General features: G+C 45.1%; 2 non-coding genes and 3 pseudogenes across 2 annotated transcripts; 3 read left to right on the top strand and 2 right to left on the bottom strand.

The window, feature by feature from the left end:
* Positions 1 to 32: 32 nt before the first annotated feature.
* Positions 33 to 2,196, top strand: LOC145403792 (hemocyanin pseudogene; annotated as a pseudogene).
* A 2,232-nt stretch (positions 2,197 to 4,428) lies between these two features.
* Positions 4,429 to 4,547, bottom strand: LOC145403872 (5S ribosomal RNA). Its single transcript, XR_013898066.1, has one exon. It is a non-coding gene; the product is annotated as a 5S ribosomal RNA (ribosomal RNA).
* A 983-nt stretch (positions 4,548 to 5,530) lies between these two features.
* On the top strand, positions 5,531 to 7,692 carry LOC145403791 (hemocyanin A chain pseudogene; annotated as a pseudogene).
* Positions 7,693 to 12,213: 4,521 nt separating this feature from the next.
* On the bottom strand, positions 12,214 to 12,332 carry LOC145403891 (5S ribosomal RNA). The gene has a single exon (XR_013898084.1). It is a non-coding gene; the product is annotated as a 5S ribosomal RNA (ribosomal RNA).
* A 990-nt stretch (positions 12,333 to 13,322) lies between these two features.
* On the top strand, positions 13,323 to 15,487 carry LOC145403790 (hemocyanin pseudogene; annotated as a pseudogene).
* The last annotated feature ends 1,309 nt before the right edge of the window (positions 15,488 to 16,796 follow it).

Below are 16,796 nucleotides of genomic sequence, written 5' to 3'. Positions count from 1 at the left end.
GGATGTAATGCAACACACCTGCAGTGATCAGCATGAAGTGGACAGCAGTGGCAGCAGTTCTCCTGGTGGCGGTGGCCACGGTGGCCGCCGACACTGACCTCCCCCACAAGCAACAGGCAATCAACCGCCTCCTCAACAGGATCACCAGTCACCTCCCATCCGCCTATGCTGACCTCAAAGCAGCTGCTACCAGCTACAACCCAAGAAGTGAAGCAGCTCACTTCAGTGACGGAGGTGCTGCTGCCAACCATCTTCTGGACGAGATCGAAGACCACCGCGTCCTTGAGCAGCACCACTGGTTCTCCCTCTTCAACACCCGACAACGTGAGGAAGCTATCATGCTCGTCGATGTGCTCCTCCACGCCAAGGACTTCGAAACTTTCAAGAAAAATGCTGCCTTCTTCAGAGAGAAAATGAATGAAGGAGAGTTTGTTTATGCCCTTTACGTGGCTGTCACCCACTCTCCTCTAACTCAGGACGTCGTCCTTCCACCTCTCTATGAAGTCACCCCTCACCTGTTCACCAACTCTGAAGTCATCAACGAGGCTTACAGCGCAAAGATGACTCAACACCCAGGCAACTTTGAGATGCACTTCACCGGCAGCAAGAAGAACCCAGAGCAGAGGGTCGCCTACTTTGGTGAAGATATTGGCATCAACTCTCACCACGTCCACTGGCACATGGACTTCCCCTTCTGGTGGCACGGAGAGAAAATTGACCGCAAGGGAGAACTCTTCTTCTGGGCTCACCACCAGCTCACAGTCAGGTTCGATGCTGAGAGACTCTCAAATTACCTATCACCTGTTGACGAACTCTACTGGGACCGCCCCATCAAGGATGGATTTGCACCCCACACTTCCTACAAGTACGGGGGAGAGTTTCCTTCTCGTCCAGACAACAAGGAATTTGAGGACGTTGATGGAGTTGCTCGCATTCGTGACATGAAGATAATGGAAAGCCGTATTCGTGATGCCATTGCTCATGGGTTCATCGAGAATGATGATGGCACTCACATTGACATCGACAATGACCATGGTATTGATATCCTGGGTGATGTTATTGAATCCTCCACATACAGCCCCAACTCTGCCTACTATGGTGCTCTCCACAACCAGGCTCACCGCGTGCTGGGTGCTCAGGCGGACCCTCATGGCAAGTTCGACATGCCTCCGGGAGTTATGGAACATTTTGAGACTGCCACTCGCGACCCTGCCTTCTTCCGCCTCCACAAGTACATGGATTACATCTTTAAGGAACACAAGGATAAGCTTCCACCATACACCAAGGAGCAACTCGCCGACCCTAACATTCAGATCACTGGTGTCGAAGTCGGTAACCTCAAAACTTACTTTGAGGACTTCACTTTCGACCTTGGCAATGCTCTGGACACCACAGAGGGTGTGGAAGATGTTAAGGTCACTGCTCACATTCCCCGCCTCAACCACGAAGACTTCACCTACAAAATCCACGTCCACGCAGACCAGGCTGAAACGATTACTGTCAGGGTTTTCATTGCTCCAGTATATGATGAGAACCACATCAAAATGGACACAGACACTGCACGCTGGGAGGCCATACTGCTCGACTTGTTCTGGGTTGATGGTAAGGATCCTAGATGAAAAGTAATGAATGACTGATACCACTAACAGCTAATAGTTTTTATCTATTACTATTTATTATAACAGCTTTGGTCTCAGTGCCACAATTTCGTGGTTTCATTTTTTTAACTAAGCACTTCTTTTCTTTCTCTTTTTATCATACAGTGAAAGCTGGAGACAACAACATTGTACGTAGCTCGTCTGACTCCAATGTGGCCATCCCTGACCGCATCTCCTTCCCCAAGCTGATCCACGACACCGACGCAGCTGTCGCAGGTGGTGGCCCCTCGACTTGGGTTCTGGCCGTGCCTGTGGTATTCCACAGAGGCTCCTCCTGCCTAAGGGCACTGAGGAAGGAATGGAATTTTACTTCGAAGTGTACATCTCCAGTGGTGATGACGCTGTTCATGATGACTTGGTGACCAACGATCATGGCAGCAACCACGGCTACTGCGGCATTCAAGGCCAGAAATACCCAGACAAGAAACCAATGGGCTTCCCATATGATCGTCGCATCCCTGACGTCCGTGTGTTTCGTTCTCTGAAGAACCAACACACCGAGAGGGTGAAGATCTTCCACGACCCAGACCATAGTTGAGATCCTCAGTATCCTTGAAATATGATTCCAGTATCTGTTTATTATTAACATCAAACAGAACTGTTGCTGATACAATCATGATAGCAAACAAACTGAATCTGTAATGCAAATTAATTAATGAGAAATAAAAGTCTGACATCCCTTAATACGATTAAATAATGTCTCATTTCCTTCATATTATCCTTATTCAGATCACTGGTTGAGTGTTAATCTAATGGTTTATTTACCAGTGAAGTCACTGCAACACTGAGAGGTGAGCCCATGGTCAGACAGTGTAATATTATTGCCATGTTAATGGAACTGAATGCGTGAAGGTGTACACAAGTAATGTATTTATGTAACACCTGTAGTAGTTGTTATAGCACTTCAACCTTCATTCTATAGTACACGGTGTAGTCAGCAATGATGCACAATAAACACATATACTCTATCATCATCATCATCATCATCATCATCATCATCCACTTCAGAAATTCTCACAGAAAAAAAGAAGAGAGCTCGTCCACACCTACATGCCCTCCTGGTCTCGCTACTCACTACTTAAAAAATCATCCCAAAGGTGTAGGAACTGTACTGTGATACAGTCGGTTACTGTACTGTGATACAGTCGGGTACTGTGCTGTGATACAGTCGGGTACTGTACTGTGATACAGTCGGGTACGGTACTGTGATACAGTCGAGTACTGTGCTGTGATACAGTCGTGTACTGTACTGTGATACAGTCGTGTACTGTGCTGTGATACGGTCGAGTACTGTGCTGTGATGCAGTCGGGTACGGTACGGTTTTGATCACCGCTCAGCACAATTCTTTAGCACTGGAAATTAATGAAAAATATCGTCATTGGTGAAAAGTGCCAAAGAATAATTGATACGAACGGAAAAACAGGAGAAAGTAGTGAAAATATACAGATAATAGGCGAAAGAAGATGAAAGTAGTGATGGATGGATGAAAGATGCGGAAAGTAGAAGGAAGTAGTGAAAAGGTAGTAGAAAGTAGCAGAATACGGTGAACAGTAGCAGAATGTGGCGGAAAGTATCATAAAGTAGCAGAAGACGGTGAAAAGTAACAAAATGTGGCGGAAAGTATCATAAAGTTGCAGAATACGGTGAACAGTAGCAGAATGTGGCGGAAAGTATCAAAGTTGGGGGAGCAGGAAAAAAGTTGTGAAAAGTAGCAGAAATTACAGGGAAAAGCGCAAAAGTAATGGAAAGTAGCAGAATATGGTGCTACGTAGCAGAAACCGGTGGAAAGTAACATAAATTAGTGGAAAATATCAGGGGGTAAAGGAAAGTAGCAGACAAGTAGCAAAATGGAAGGTATGAGAAACATAGACAAACGAAGGAGAGTGGTACAAAGTAAAAGAAAGTTAGGGAAAGTAGAAGAAAGTAGTAGAAAGTAATAGAAAGTTGGGGAAAGTAGAAGAAAGTAGTGGAAAGTAACAGGAACTTGGAGAAAGTAGTGGAAAATAGCAGAAAGTTAGGGAAAGTAGCAGAAAGTGATGGAAAGTAACAAAATGAAGGGGAAAGTTACCGAAAGTACTGGAAAGTAACAGAAAGTAGGAGAAAGCAGCAGAAAGCAGTGAAAAGTAACAGAAAGTGTACCAGATAGTAGTGGAAACTTGCAGAGAGTAAGGGAAAGTGGCAGACGGCAGTGGAAAGTTGCATACAATACTGGAACACAGGAAAAAGTAGTGGAAAGTAGCATAAACTATACTGGAGAGTAAGAAAAACTAGCATAAAGTAACAAAAATGAGGGAAAGTAACAAAACTTATAGCATGTAACATGCTGAAAAGTGGTGGAAAGTAACAAAAAGTAGGAAAAGTAGTGGAAAGTATAAGGAAGTAGAAGAAAGTATCAGAAAGGACTGGAATTATAAAAAAAAAAAAATAAAAGCGGAAAGTAGCAAGGTAAAAAGTGTCAGAAACTAAAAGTAGGCCTACCAAAATAATAGGGAAAATAAAAAGTGTGGCACAGTAGGAGAAAGTCTTAAGTGAAAAGTAGCAGAATCTTTGGGAAAGTTGCAGAAAGTATGAGAAAGCAGCAAGGTGCATGGGAAAGGAGTAGAAAGTAGCTGGGAGTAGCAGAAAGTAGTGGAAAGTGGCAGAAAATTATGGTTCATTCATTCATTGCCAGACGCCATGTATCCCAAACGGGGTGGCCAACGGCTTAGAGTTAATTGTTTTACAGGGAGGGGCACTAATCCTCCACCAACCCCACTTGACACGTAGGGATGCCAACAGCATCTGGTATTCCCAGGCGGTCACCCATCCAAGTACTAACCAGACCCAACGTTGCTTAACTTCGCTGATCGGACGGGAAGCGGTGTACTCAACGTGGTATGGCCGTAAAAAAAAAAAAATGGGACAAGTAGAGTGAAAAGTGAAAGCAGTGGACAGTACAAGAAACTCGTTGAAGATAGTGAAGAGAGGCAGAAAAGTAAGGGAAAGTAACAGAAAGTAATGGAAAGGAAGAAACGAGACCTGGGAAAGTATCATAAAATAGGAGAAAACAGCAAAAAACGCAGCAGCTGAGTCAAAAAAATAAGCCTTATCACATTTCTAAACGACTGTATCCAACTCACCAGAGAACATCATCACTTCTAACACCTAAGATGACGTCATTTTCTTATTCTTGTCACCTCCACATCTTAATCACCTCAAGGGAATCCCCGCCAAATGAAAGAAATACATTAGGACTGGCCAAGAGTCCGGCACATCAGTAAAGAACAAAAATGATATATGGGGAAACTTCACGGCCCCTCGATTAACACCACTGGTGTGGTGTTGTGTGGGAGGGTGGTATGGTGTGCTGGGTGGTATGGTGTGATCTGTGATGTGGTGTGGCGTCGCTGGAGTGTATAGAACTGAACCATCTCACGTCCGAAAAAAACGTTAGTGAAGGACAGACGAACAGAGCCGCTCCAAGAGATGCTTCAGCATCTCAAAATGGAAAGGCTGGGAGGATACGATCAATAAGGACGGGGAGACACGGCAGACGGAGACGGAATAAGGTGTGGGGAGCATAGCCTGTGAAGGTGTACCTTGTAGGTTTTGCCATAATGGTCCAATGATGGAATGAAACTTTATATGTAAGATTAAAACAATCAAAATGTACGCCATTCTATGATATTCTGTATCATGAACCATAGATAAAAAAAAAAAAAAAAAAAAAGCTCAAGAGACTGATAAACCGGTCACGTAACAAGGGCAAGAATGACCAGGTGCATGACATTTTTGTCTACTGTTGACAGTGGACAAAGTTCAAGTGATAGTGTACAACATGGGGTATATAAGGAGTGTGAGGATGTGATGCAACACACCTGCAGTGATCAGCATGAAGTGGACAGCAGTGGCAGCAGTTCTCCTGGTGGCGGTGGCCACGGTGGCCGCCGCCACTGACCCCCACAAGCAACAGGCAATCAACCGCCTCCTCAACAGGATCACCAGTCACCTCCCATCCGCCTATGCTGACCTCAAAGCAGCTGCTGCCAGCTACAACCCAAGGAGTGATGCAGGTCACTTCAATGACGGAGGCGCTGCTGTCAACCATCTTCTGGACGAGATCGAAGACCACCGCGTCCTTGAGCAGCACCACTGGTTCTCCCTCTTCAACACCCGACAACGTGAGGAAGCTATCATGCTCGTCGATGTGCTCCTCCACGCCAATGACTTCGAAACTTTCAAGAAGAATGCTGCCTTCTTCAGAGAGAAAATGAATGAAGGCGAGTTTGTTTATGCCCTTTACGTGGCTGTCACCCACTCTCCTCTAACTCAGGACGTCGTCCTTCCACCTCTCTATGAAGTCACCCCTCACCTGTTCACCAACTCTGAAGTCATCAACGAGGCTTACAGTGCAAAGATGACTCAACACCCAGGCAACTTTGAGATGCACTTCACCGGCAGCAAGAAGAACCCAGAGCAGAGGGTCGCCTACTTTGGTGAAGATATTGGCATCAACTCTCACCACGTCCACTGGCACATGGACTTCCCCTTCTGGTGGCATGGACAGAAAATTGACCGCAAGGGAGAACTCTTCTTCTGGGCTCACCACCAGCTCACTGTCAGGTTCGATGCTGAGAGACTCTCAAATTACCTATCACCTGTTGACGAACTCTACTGGGACCGCCCCATCAAGGATGGATTTGCACCCCACACTTCCTACAAATACGGGGGAGAGTTTCCTTCTCGTCCAGACAACAAGGAATTTGAGGACGTTGATGGAGTTGCTCGCATTCGTGACTTGAAGATAACTGAAAGCCGTATTCGTGATGCCATTGCTCATGGGTTCATCGAGAATGATGATGGCACGCACATTGACATCGACAATGACCATGGTATTGATATCCTGGGTGATGTTATTGAATCCTCCACATACAGCCCCAACTCTGCCTACTATGGTGCCCTCCACAACCAGGCTCACCGCGTGCTGGGTGCTCAGGCGGACCCTCACGGCAAGTTCGACATGCCTCCGGGAGTTATGGAACATTTTGAGACTGCCACTCGCGACCCTGCTTTCTTCCGCCTCCACAAGTACATGGATAACATCTTTAAGGAACACAAGGATAAGCTTCCACCATACACCAAGGAGCAACTCGCTGACCCTAACATTCAGATCACTGGTGTCGAGATCACTGACCTCAAAACTTACTTTGAGGACTTCACTTTCGACCTTGGCAATGCTCTGGACACCACAGAGGGTGTGGAAGATGTTAAGGTCACTGCTCACATTTCGCGCCTCAATCACCTAGACTACGTCTACTACATCCACGTCCACGCAGACCAGGCTGAAACGATTACTGTCAGGGTTTTCATTACTCCAGTATATGATGAGAACCACATCAAAATGGACACAGACACTGCACGCTGGGAGGCCATACTGCTCGACTTGTTTTGGGTTGATGGTAAGGATCCTAGATGAAAAGTAATGAATGACTGATACCACTAACAGCTAATAGTTTTTGCCTATTACCATTTATTATAATAGGTTTGGTCTCAGTGCCACAATTTCGTGGTGTCTTTTGTTTAACTAAGCACTTCTTTTCCTTCTCTTTTTATCGTACAGTGACAGCTGGAGACAATAGAATCGCACGTCACTCCGATGACTCCAACGTGGCCATCCCTGACCGCATCTCCTTCCCCAAGCTAATCGAAGACACCGACGCGGCTGTCGCAGGCGGTGGCTCCCTGAACTTGGCTTCTGGCCGCGGTTGTGGTATTCCACAGAGGCTCCTCCTGCCTAAGGGCACTGAGGAGGGAATGGACTTCTACCTCGAAGTGTACATCTCCAGTGGTGATGACGCCGTTCACAATGACTTGAGGTTCAACGATTATGGCAGCACCCACGGCTACTGCGGGATTCAAGGTAAGAAATACCCAGACAAGAAACCAATGGGCTTCCCATATGATCGTCGCATCCCTGACGTCCGTGTGTTTGATTCTCTGAAGAACCTACACTCCAAGAGGGTGAAGATCTTCCACGAACCAAACGATAGTTAAGATCCTCAGTATCCTTGAAATATGATTCCAGTATCTGTTTATTATTAACATCAAACAGAACTGTTGCTGATACAATCATGATAGCAAACAAACTGAATCTGTAATGCAAATTAATTAATGAGAAATAAAAGTCTGACATCCCTTACTACGATTAAATAATGTCTCATTTCCTTCATATTATCCTTATTCAGATCACTGGTTGAGTGTTAATCTAATGGTTTATTTACCAGTGAAGTCACTGCAACACTGAGAGGTGAGCCCATGGTCAGACAGTGTAATATTATTGCCATGTTAATGGAACTGAATGCGTGAAGGTGTACACAAGTAATGTATTTATGTAACACCTGTAGTAGTTGTTATAGCACTTCAACCTTCATTCTATAGTACACGGTGTAGTCAGCAATGATGCACAATAAACACATATACTCTATCATCATCATCATCATCATCATCATCATCCACATCAAAAATTCTCACAGAAAAATAGAAGGGAGCTCGTCCACACCTACATGCCCTCCTGGTCTCGCTACTCACTACTTGAAAAATCATCCCAAAGGTGTAGGTACTGTACTGTGATACAGTCATGTACTGTACTGTGATACAGTCGTGTACTGTACTGTGATACAGTCGTGCACGGTACTGTGATACAGTCGGGTACGGTACTGTGATACAGTCGGGTACTGTACTGTGATACAGTCGGGTACTGTACTGTGATACAGTCGTGTACTGTACAGTGATACAGTCGGGTACTGTACTGTGATACAGTCGGGTACTGTATTGTGATACAGTCGGGTACTGTGCTGTGATACAGTCGAGTACTGTACTGTGATACAGTCGAGTACTGTACTGTGATACAGTCGAGTACTGTGCTGTGATACAGTCGGGTTCTCTCTATGTATGTATGTTACCAAAATAACTCATGAATACCTGATGTGATTTCTCAATAAAAGGCATATACTTTACGTGTGGGTTTGGGCGGACGTGATTCGATATGGGTGCACATCAGTCAGAAGCCAAAGTTAAATTATGGGTGCACATCAGTCAAAGGTGCACACCAGTCAAAGACGCACATCAGTCAAAGGTGCACACCAGTCAAAGGTGCACATCAGTCAAAGGTGCACACCAGTCAAAGGTGCACATCAGTCAAAGGTGCACACCAGTCAAAGATGCACATCAGTCAAACGTGCACACCAGTCAAAGGTGCACATCAGTCAAACGTGCACACCAGTCAAAGATGCACATCAGTCAAAGGTGCACACCAGACAAAGGTGCACATCAGTCAATCGTGCACATCAGTCAAACGTGCACACCAGTCAAACGTGCACACCAGTCAAACGTGCACACCAGACAAAGGTGCACACCAGTCAAAGATGCACATCAGTCAAAGGTGCACACCAGTCAAAGGTGCACATCAGTCAAACGTGCACACCAGTCAAAGGTGCACATCACTCAAACGTGCACATCAGTCGAAGGTGCACACCAGTCAAACGTGCACATCAGTCAAAGGTGCACATCAGTCAAAGGTGCACATCAGTCGAAGGTGCACATCAGTCAAAGGTGCACATCAGTCAAAGGTGCACATCAGTCAAAGGTGCACATCAGTCAAAGGTGCACATCAGTCGAAGGTGCACATCAGTCAAAGGTGCACATCAGTCAAAGGTGCACATCAGTCAAAGGTGCACATCAGACAAAAGTGCACATCAGTCAAAGGTGCACATCAGTCAAACGTGCACATCAGTCTAACGTGCACATCAGTCAAAGGTGCACATCAGTCAAAGGTGCACATCAGTCGAAAGTGCACACAAGTCAGAGGCCAAGGTCAAACTCTGGGCAGGGCGTCACTGTGCCCTCTGAGGACCCCTGCTGAGTGGGAAGCACAGCGGCTGTTGTAATGCCATGCTAGTGGGACCAGAGTGGAAGGATTTTAAGGATAATAGGTCAAAGGTCAAGGTCACCTGGCCAGATGAACTCTTAGTTTTGATCAATTTATATCAAACATGGTGGAAGGGTTGAGGGTAAGGCAAGGATAAAGCGATGGATTTTGAGAACAAGTAGTCAGAGGTCAAGGTCAGCGATCAAGGTCAGAGGCTACTGGAGGCTCTGTTAACCACAGCATATTAATCCGGAGATAAGAAGGATAAGGCAGATAAGACACTCCACTCTCCTGAACAAATTAACTCTTTAACTCCATGTAAGTTCCTGCTGCCACTCTGCCCAGTTTGCATTCACCTGAGGGAACAGGGCCACTGATGGAACCGGGCCACTCACAACTTCGTCATGGCTGCGTGACATTCAATGAGGTGAAGTTATGAGGCGGGAATGAGTGTCCTTGGCTACTGGTTGACTTTATTCTCCTGTCTAACGACACCTTACGCCTGCCGAGCTGGAAATGAGTTTGGTCCTTTTCATAAGAATGTTTTTGCCGCGCAACAACTGGCGTCAGCTCTGAAGTACTGTACGTGCAGCTCTATGAGGCTGGTCACACGTGGCATGCACAACAAAACTGTCGCCGGAACAAGCCATCAGTGCACGCCCGCCCTGCCCGCCCGCCGACACTTGGGGTCAGTGGCTACATGAGGTCACGGGTCTGTTCACAGGAGAGTATTCTGTCGCGCGACAGGTGTGTTTCAGCTGTGGGACGGGCAGCAGCTACAGCGAGTCTTTATTCGCTATGTACTGAATTTGCACCTATAGGTATTAGTTTTTCATATTCCTATAATGAAAGTGCAGTAGTGTGTAACTATCTATCTATATATTTATCTATCTATCTATTTACCTACCTATCTATCTATCTATCTATTAAATGATTAATTGCTAAAATCTAATAACGAACTGCAGGAGAATGGGTGATGGTATGTTACTATGATACAGAAGGACTGATATCAGAAGCTGAAAAGAGGCCTATGTGACGGAAAGTATCATAAGTTTGGGGGAGCAGGAAAAGTTATGGAAAGTAGCAGAAATAACGGAAAGTAGCAAATAGTACCGAAAGGTAGCAGAATATGGTGCTACGTAGCAGAAACTGGTGGAAAGTAACATAAATTAGTGGAAAATATCAGGGGGTACAGGAAAGTAGCAGAAAAGTAGCCAAATGAAAGGTATGAGAAAGTAAAGACTACGGGAAAAACACAGAGAAACGAAGGAGAGTGGTGCAAAGTAAAAGAAAGTTGGGGAAAGTAGAAGAAAGTAGCAGAAAGTAACACAAAGTTGGGGAAAGTAGAAGAGACTAACAGAAAGTTGGGGAACGTACTGTAGAAGAAGTATGGGAAAGTAACAATGTTGGAGAAAGTAGAAGAAAGTAACACAAACTTGGGGAAAGTGGAAGAAAGTAGAAAGTAACAGAAAGTTGGGGAAAGTAGAAGAAAGTAACAGAAAGTTGGGGAAAGTACTGTAGAAGAAGTATGGGAAAGTAACAATGTTGGAGAAAGTTGGGGAAAGCAGAAGAAAGTAACAGAAAGTTGGGGAGTGTTGCAGAAAGTATGGGAAAGTAACAATGTTGGAGAAAGTTGAAGAAAGTAGTGGAAAGTAACAGGAAGTTGGAGAAAGTAGAAGAAAGTGATGGAAAGTAACAAAATGCTGGGGAAAGTTACCGAAAGTACTGGAAAGTAACAGAATGTAGGAGAAAGCAGCAGAAAGTAGTGGAAAGTAACATAAATTTGGGAAAAGTTGCAAAAACTAGTGGAAAGTAACAGAAAGTAGGAGAAAGCAGCAGAAAGTAGTGAAAAGTAACAGAAAGTGTACCAGATAGTAGTGAAAAGTTGCAGAGAGTAAGGGAAAGTGGCAGACGGCAATGGAAAGTTGCATACAATACTGGAACACAGGAAAAAGTAGTGGAAAGTAGCATAAACTATACTGGAGAGTAAGAAAAACTAGCATAAAGTAACAAAAATGAGGGAAAGTAGCAAAACTTATAGCATGTAACATGCTGAAAAGTGGTGGAAAGTAACAAAAAGTAGGAAAAGTAGTGGAAAGTATAAGGAAGTAGAAGAAAGTAGCGGAAAGGACTGGCATTATAAAAAAAATAAAATAAAAGCGAAAAGTAGCAAGGTAAAAAGTGTCAGAAACTAAAAGTACCAGAACAATAGGGAAAATAAAAAGTGTGGCACATTAGGAGAAAGTATTGTAATGAAGCAGGATTTAATGAAAAGTAGCAAAAAATAAGTAGTAAATACCAGGAAGTAGTGAAGAGAAGCAAAGTATGCGGAAAGTAGCAAAAAGGTGTCGCAGGAAGCAGAATGAAGTAGGAAGTAGCAGAACACGGTGCAAAGTTCCAGAATTAAGTGAAAAGTAGCAGAATCTTTGGGAAAGTTGCAGAAAGTATGAGAAAGCAGCAAGGTGCATGGGAAAGGAGTAGAAAGTAGCTGGGAGTAGCAGAAAGTAGTGGAAAGTGGCAGAAAATTATGGTTCATTCATTCATTGCCAGACGCCATGTATCCCAAACGGGGTGGCCATCGGCCTAGAGTTAATTGTTTTACAGGGAGGGGCACTAATCCTCCACAAACCCCACTTGACACGTAGGGATGCCAACAGCATCTGGTATTCCCAGGCGGTCACCCATCCAAGTACTAACCAGACCCAACGTTGCTTAACTTCGCTGATCGGACGGGAAGCGGTGTACTCAACGTGGTATGGCAGTAAAAAAAGAAAACATGGGACAAGTAGAGTGAAAAGTGAAAGCAGTGGACAGTACAAGAAAGTCGTTCAAGATAGGGAAGAGTGGCAGAAAAGTACGGGAAAGTAACAGAAAGTAATGGAAAGGAAGAAACGAGACCTGGGAAAGTATCATAAAATAGGAGAAAACAGCAAAAAACGCAGCAGCTGAGTCAAAAAAATAAGCCTTATCACATTTCTAAACGACTGTATCCAACTCACCAGAGAACATCATCACTTCTAACACCTAAGATGACGTCATTTTCTTATTCTTGTCACCTCAACATCTTAATCACCTCAAGGGAATCCCCGCCAAATGAAAGAAATACATTAGGACTGGCCAAGAGTCCGGCACATCAGTAAAGAACAAAAATGATATTTGGGGAAACTTCACGGCCCCTCGATTAACGCCACTGGTGTGGTGTTGTGTGGGAGGGTGGTATGGTGTGCTGAGTGGTATGGTGTGATCTGTGATGTGGTGTGGCGTCGCTGGAGTGTATAGAAGTGAACTATCTCGTGTCCGAAAAAAACGTTAGTGAAGGACAGACGAACAGAGCCGCTTCAAGAGATGTTCCAGCATCTCAAAATGGAAAGGCTGGGAGGATACGATCAATGAGGACGGGGAGACACGGCAGACGGAGACGGAATAAGGTGTGGGGAGCATAGCCTGTGAAGGTGTACCATGTAAGTTTTGCGGTAATGGTCCAATGATGGTATGAATCTCTCTATGTAAGATTACAGTAACCAAACTACATGCCATTCTATGATATACTGTATCTTGAAGCACTGATAAAAAAAAAAAAAAAAAAAAAAAAAAAAAGCTCGAGAGTGATAAGCCGGTCACGTAACAAGGGCAAGAATGACAAGGTGCATAACATTTTTGTCTGCTGTTGAGAGTGGACAAAGTTCAAGTGATACTGTGCAACATGGGGTATATAAGGAGTGTGAGGATGAGATGCAACACACCTGCAGTGATCAGCATGAAGTGGACAGCAGTGGCAGCAGTTCTCCTGGTGGCGGTGGCCACGGTGGCCGCCGACACTGACCTCCCCCACAAGCAACAGGCAATCAACCGCCTCCTCAACAGGATCACCAGTCACCTCCCATCCGCCTATACTGACCTCAAAGCAGCTGCTACCAGCTACAACCCAAGAAGTGAAGCAGCTCACTTCAGTGACGGAGGTGCTGCTGCCAACCATCTTCTGGACGAGATCGAAGACCACCGCGTCCTTGAGCAGCACCACTGGTTCTCCCTCTTCAACACCCGACAACGTGAGGAAGCTATCATGCTCGTCGATGTGCTCCTCCACGCCAATGACTTCGAAACTTTCAAGAAGAATGCTGCCTTCTTCAGAGAGAAAATGAATGAAGGAGAGTTTGTTTATGCCCTTTACGTGGCTGTCACCCACTCTCCTCTAACTCAGGACGTCGTCCTTCCACCTCTCTATGAAGTCACCCCTCACCTGTTCACCAACTCTGAAGTCATCAACGAGGCTTACAGCGCAAAGATGACTCAACACCCAGGCAACTTTGAGATGCACTTCACCGGCAGCAAGAAGAACCCAGAGCAGAGGGTCGCCTACTTTGGTGAAGATATTGGCATCAACTCTCACCACGTCCACTGGCACATGGACTTCCCCTTCTGGTGGCACGGAGAGAAAATTGACCGCAAGGGAGAACTCTTCTTCTGGGCTCACCACCAGCTCACAGTCAGGTTCGATGCTGAGAGACTCTCAAATTACCTATCACCTGTTGACGAACTCTACTGGGACCACCCCATCAAGGATGGATTTGCACCCCACACTTCCTACAAGTACGGGGGAGAGTTTCCTTCTCGTCCAGACAACAAGGAATTTGAGGACGTTGATGGAGTTGCTCGCATTCGTGACTTGACGATAACGGAAAGCCGTATTCGTGATGCCATTGCTCATGGGTTCATCGAGAATGATGATGGCACTCACATTGACATCGACAATGACCATGGTATTGATATCCTGGGTGATGTTATTGAATCCTCCACATACAGCCCCAACTCTGCCTACTATGGTGCTCTCCACAACCAGGCTCACCGCGTGCTGGGTGCTCAGGCGGACCCTCACGGCAAGTTCGACTTGCCTCCAGGAGTTATGGAACATTTTGAGACTGCCACTCGCGACCCTGCCTTCTTCCGCCTCCACAAGTACATGGATAACATCTTTAAGGAACACAAGGATAAGCTTCCACCATACACCAAGGAGCAACTCGCCGACCCTAACATTCAGATCACTGGTGTCGAAGTCGGTAACCTCAAAACTTACTTTGAGGACTTCACTTTCGACCTTGGCAATGCTCTGGATACCACAGAGGGTGTGGAAGATGTTAAGGTCACTGCTCACATTCCCCGCCTCAACCACGAAGACTTCACCTACAAAATCCATGTCCACGCAGACCATGCTGAAACGATTACTGTCAGGGTTTTCATTGCTCCAGTATATGATGAGAACCACATCAAAATGGACACAGACACTGCACGCTGGGAGGCCATACTGCTCGACTTGTTCTGGGTTGATGGTAAGGATCCTAGATGAAAAGTAATGAATGACTGATACCACTAACAGCTAATAGTTTTTATCTATTACCATTTATTATAACAGCTTTGGTCTCAGTGCCACAATTTCGTGGTTTCATTTTTTTAACTAAGCACTTCTTTTCTTTCTCTTTTTATCATACAGTGAAAGCTGGAGACAACAACATTGTACGTAGCTCGTTTGACTCCAATGTGGCCATCCCTGACCGCATCTCCTTCCCCAAGCTGATCCACGACACCGACGCAGCTGTCGCAGGTGGTGGCCCCCTCGACTTGGGTTCTGGCCGTGCCTGTGGTATTCCACAGAGGCTCCTCCTGCCTAAGGGCACTGAGGAAGGAATGGAATTTTACTTCGAAGTGTACATCTCCAGTGGTGATGACGCTGTTCATGATGACTTGGTGACCAACGATCATGGCAGCAACCACGGCTACTGCGGCATTCAAGGCGAGAAATACCCAGACAAGAAACCAATGGGCTTCCCATATGATCGTCGCATCCCTGACCTCCGTGTGTTTGATTCTCTGAAGAACCTACACAGCGAGAGGGTGAAGATCTTCCACGACCCAGACCATAGTTGAGATCCTCAGTATCCTTGAAATATGATTCCAGTATCTGTTTATTATTAACATCAAACAGAACTGTTGCTGATACAATCATGATAGCAAACAAACTGAATCTGTAATGCAAATTAATTAATGAGAAATAAAAGTCTGACATCCCTTAATACGATTAAATAATGTCTCATTTCCTTCATATTATCCTTATTCAGATCACTGGTTGAGTGTTAATCTAATGGTTTATTTACCAGTGAAGTCACTGCAACACTGAGAGGTGAGCCCATGGTCGGACAGTGTAATATTATTGCCATGTTAATGGAAGTGAATGCGTGAAGGTGTACACAAGTAATGTATTTATGTAACACCTGTAGTTGTTACAGCATTTCAACCTACATTCTATAGTACATGGTGTAGTCAACAATGATGCACAATCAACACATATACTCTATCACCATCATCATCATCATCATCATCATCATCCACTTCAGAAATTCTCACAGAAAAAAAGAAGAGAGCTCGTCCACACCTACATGCCCTCCTGGTCTCGCTACTCACTACTTAAAAAATCATCCCAAAGGTGTAGGTACTGTACTGTGATACAGTCGGTTACTGTACTGTGATACAGTCGGGTACTGTGCTGTGATACAGTCGGGTACTGTACTGTGATACAGTCGGGTACGGTACTGTGATACAGTCGAGTACTGTGCTGTGATACAGTCGTGTACTGTACTGTGATACAGTCGTGTACTGTGCTGTGATACGGTCGAGCACTGTGCTGTGATGCAGTCGAGTACTGTGCTGTGATGCAGTCGGGTACGGTACGGTTTTGATCACCGCTCAGCACAATTCTTTAGCACTGGAAATTAATGAAAAATATCGTCATTGGTGAAAAGTGCCAAAGAATAATTGATACGAACGGAAAAACAGGAGAAAGTAGTGAAAATATACAGATAATAGGCGAAAGAAGATGAAAGTAGTGATGGATGGATGAAAGATGCGGAAAGTAGAAGGAAGTAGTGAAAAGGTAGTAGAAAGTAGCAGAATACGGTGAACAGTAGCAGAATGTGGCGGAAAGTATCATAAAGTAGCAGAAGACGGTGAAAAGTAGCAAAATGTGGCGGAAAGTATCATAAAGTTGCAGAATACGGTGAACAGTAGCAGCATGTGGCGGAAAGTATCAAAGTTGGGGGAGCAGGAAAAAAGTTGTGAAAAGTAGCAGAAATTACAGGGAAAATAGCAAAAGTAATGGAAAGTTGCAGAATATGGTGCTACGTAGCAGAAACCGGTGGAAAGTAACATAAATTAGTGGAAAATATCAGGGGGTAAAGGA

This window comes from Coenobita brevimanus, chromosome 61 (assembly GCF_032717465.1).
Source record: "Coenobita brevimanus isolate Jiangsu-jjx chromosome 61, ASM3271746v2, whole genome shotgun sequence".
NCBI lineage: Eukaryota > Metazoa > Arthropoda > Malacostraca > Decapoda > Coenobitidae > Coenobita > Coenobita brevimanus.
The sequence above is the reverse complement of the archived record's forward strand: the minus strand, read 5'-3'. Positions and strand labels throughout refer to the sequence as shown.